The sequence below is a fragment of the Pezoporus flaviventris genome, unplaced genomic scaffold, assembly GCF_033815535.1.
Source record: "Pezoporus flaviventris isolate CSIRO_AGI_PZ_B2104156 unplaced genomic scaffold, CSIRO_AGI_Pfla_v1 ptg000045l, whole genome shotgun sequence".
Lineage (NCBI taxonomy): Eukaryota > Metazoa > Chordata > Aves > Psittaciformes > Psittacidae > Pezoporus > Pezoporus flaviventris.
Genome location: NW_026892593.1, coordinates 25723259 through 25727472, shown reverse-complemented (window position 1 = coordinate 25727472; position 4214 = coordinate 25723259).

Genomic DNA, 4214 nt, shown 5'->3' with positions numbered 1-4214 from the left:
CATCTGCCCAGGCTTCAGCAGCGTCCTCAGACTGTAAAGACCCTCAGTCTGAACTGTGCCAGCACTGCCTTGAGCGTACTCCAAGGAGATGGGTTAGAAATGGAGTTGCACTGTTTTGCTGCTCCTGGAGATCAGCCAGACCTTGGCACACTTGAAAGCAATTAGGGAAAACAAAACAAAACAAAAAGCAGGTCTATGTAACATTGCTGAGAGCCTGGCATAGGCCATTTATTGTCTGAATTAACCTTTGACAAGATTTTTTGGTAAAGTTGCTGTTGCCCTACTGAGACAGCGTGATTTTTAATCTCTGTGACGAGAATCTACAACCAAATGTTTGCTGAGGCCAGGCCAAAAGCAAAGAGAAGGGAAAACAAGAATGTATTCCTGGAGGGTGAGGTAAGAGTCAAGCTAGGGCATCCTGTCTCTGAAACACTTAAAGCACAAGCTGCTACGGTGAGGAATAAACCTGGCATGCCTTTAGGTACAGACAACTGACTCTGCCTGCATTGTGGTCTTTTCTGTCTGTGGCAGCTAAAATCAACATGGCATAAGAAAGGCAATGAAGCAGGAGCTTAACTAATTACTGAGTTTCTGCTGGCAAACCCCCACGCTCTCCTTTGTGGTGCTCAGCTGCTGCCATGTCTGAAAAATGTGAACTGCCAGAAATGGTCATGTCTTATGTTAGCAAAAAGGTTATTGATGTAGTTGTATGAAACTGGAGGAGAAACAGGAGAGGAGGGTGGGTGGCATGCTGCTTTCTTGTGTCCAGACACATTTATATTGGTAAAACAATATCAGCTTTCAAGGCGAAGTTGAAAATTGAAGGAAGATAAGAATTAAAACGCACACCATTTGCTGGTGAGATTTTTATGTTCAAAAATGTCGCATTTTGTTGCAGATTGAATGGGCATTTTTAGGTCTCATATGCATTCTTTCAATGTAATTATCCAGTTACTAACTGTGCAATTTAAAATCTGGAGATAATGTATTTCATGCTTTGCAGAAAGTCTGAAAGACTGAAATTCCAGGAAAGCAGCATTTTTAATGTTTTACCACTGGATGGAGACAGCACTCTAAAACTTGCGAGTAATTCCTAAAGGGACTGTAATGAAATCCCTTGCTATAAAGAGATTGAATAGATTAGTAGCCACTGCAGCAACAAACAGTGGAACAGCAGCTAGATTTATGGCAGAAAATGCACGGAAGGAACATCCTTTAGAATTTTTCTTGAGCTATTTTTATGGTGAGCAAAGAAGAAACATAATTTAAAAAAATTAATTCCACTTCTCTCTCCACACAAAGCTGAGGTGACACAGACCAGCAAGAAACAAGGGAAGACACAGTGAAGCTTTCTATGGTTCTCTTTGTGTTCCCCCAGGTCACAGTGTATTTTTCCTGACAGAAGGATCCTTCAGCTTTGTGGGTCTGGCCTTGAGGGTTTGATGCTGCTGGTAATAGCTGAGGTTGCTCCAGCAATGGTACCAGTGGATGTCTTGTTTGCAGTGGAGATGCTTCCACCACTCAAGGACAGCAGGGAGGAAGTCACAGGGTGGGAAGCAGCAGCAGAAGCAATTCCCACCAGTCTGTATGTTAGTGGGAAGTTCTTCAGAAATCACTGCAATTCAGGGGTGAAAGTACAGATGGGGGGAAGCCTGTCCTACCAGGGTTCATTTCCCTCCTCACATAAGTTAAGGCATTTTTACACATTTTCTTCCCTCTTTGTATGTGTGTGTCTGTGTGCATGCATGAGAGAGGGAAGGAGGGGAGGCCTGCAGTGGTTTTTAGCCCAGCCACTGTGCTTCTCTCTTGCCAGCAATAACTTTTGATTTTGTTGGATGACTTAAAGACAAATTAAACAAATTCAAAGATACTTATATCCTTATAAATTCTGTGGAAATAGCCAGCCAGGTAGGTTGGTGATTCCTAAAGTGTCCTGACTAAAAGGGAGATTGAAGCATGAGCTCAATACATTAAAGAACCCACTCTGGAGAGAGCTCTTATAAGTACCCTTTCCCTGGGAGACGCTTTAATCAGGGTTTGCAGCCAACCACAAGCTAAGAAAAACTGGACTTCATCAGTTCAACAAGCACTAGAACTTTTTCTGAAAGCAGTTAAAGGAGAAGTTGACCTACTCCATTACTGTCTTTCCTTTGCCTCCAGGTCACAGAGTCTGTACAGAGTTTAAAAGCTAAGATTTTTCACAAATAAAAGCAGTGACAAAGAAAACAGCATCCACTGAGGCTGTTTTTTTCATGTATCTGCTTGTTATATTCAGGAGATGTATTTTCAGACAGCTCTGTCATTGCATAGTGGTTAGCAGAGTGAAGCTCTTTGGGGAAAGGGCATGGGGAAAGGAGGCTGAACATGAGTGTGTGACAGCTGCTGATGTGTGCCTGTTACTTGTGTCCCCGAAATACATTATCAGTTGGATTAATTATATGCTGATTTACTTGAAAATTTCTTATTTTTTTTTCCAAAACCAAGGTTTCAGATGCAATTCCTTTGCTTACAGCCATGTTTGATGTTGATCCTTAGGAATAGTTCCTTAAGGGTATTTAAGTGTTGTATGCCTGGGTGAAATACTCTGCCTAACTTCACCATACAGGATCTCCAGGGAGACATCTGGTACTGAGGTAAGAAAGCTGGCCATTTTGATGAGCAGAGTCCTAAACTATTACAGAGAAAGGCACAGTGTTTAGGCACGAGGGGGTGCTGATCTTCTGTAGGAAGGATTTGTTTGTAGTGGTAGACAGATGTTTGCAAGCATGTGCCTTGTTATTTACTTATTTGACTGCTCAGCTACTGGATGCGTACCTATTTCATCTGTTATTCATCTGGCGTTCTGTTGTTTGCAGAAAAAGGTGAATACAGAAAGTCTCAAAAACTAGCTTTCTCTCACTACGCTGTGGCAGCACTCTGACTTGCTTAGATTAAAGGGAACCAGACTCAGTTTTCCTGCCCACCATCCTTTTTGATAGTTTTGGGGAAAGCCCTGATGTAGGAGCTGGTCTGGGAGGGGATATGTTATTACATGGCCGATCAGTGTGGAATGATGCACTGTGGCTTTAGTCAGGGGTAATAAACTTTGCTTCTGAGAAGAAGCCCTCTGAGGAAAGAAATATGTCAAAAGCCAAACTCTGTTTTAGGTGCTTGATATTGGAACATATTGGATGAAATTGAGAGGCTAGATTTAAACATGGGAAACAGAAGGAGAGGCAGGCCAGGAACATCAGGAGTATCTGCTTATAGTGGTGATGAGCATATGTGTGCTGCAGATACACTAGAAAAATTATGTGCATGACTGGTAGAGGTAATACCAAAACAGCACAGGCTCAGCCCTTGGTGATGGCAAGATATGACCTGCAAAATAGCGTAGGAGCTTGTGCGTTATCCATGCCAATTAACATGGATTTGAATGTTCAACATGTCTAATTTCCCGAATCCCTCTTTACCACTCTCATTTACCTCTGTGATTGTTCTATGGGTGTGTGTTACTTGACCAGTCTATCAGTGTTCTTTTGCACTGCTTCCTGCAGCAACTTTCGGCTCCACAGGCTCTATATAGGGTGCCACAGAGTGGCCAAACATGCTGGGTTTGCTATGCTGGCTTCCAGGTGACAAAATCCTGGCATTTCTCTGGGTGTGTGCTCCACCATCAGCTCAAAAGTGCCAAGGCAGAGCTGAACGTTCCCTCAGTTCTCTGCTGCTGGATGTTCCCTCATGCCAGGCAAGCATCACAAACCTTCACTCTGACAACTGGCTTTGAAACTGCTTAGTCAGGGGCAAGTTATACTCTGGGCTAACCACGCCATGTACAGGAGAGCATGTACTTATATATAGAGGTATGGTTTCTTTGCTGATCTATCCCTGTGCTGTAGCACTGATACAAATGCCACAGATAGATAGCCTTATGAAAGTTTCCCTCCTCATAAGGAAGATCAGAGGCCATGTCTATAAAACTTGCCATTCGTTGCTTTCTCCTGATGTAGAAATGCTAGCTTGATGAGGAGGAATTTGTCACTAGCATTATAATCTCTTAACTCATAATGTGGTATTTCAAATCAATCATATCTGATCCATCCTTAGTTTCCTCCAGCCTGGCCCAGATCCATTGGTTGTGAAAAGCTTCCCAGTCTCACCACTACTCCACATGATTAATCACTCAGGCCACAGCCATAAAGAGGTCTGCCAGATCCATGGTTGTCCCATACCTT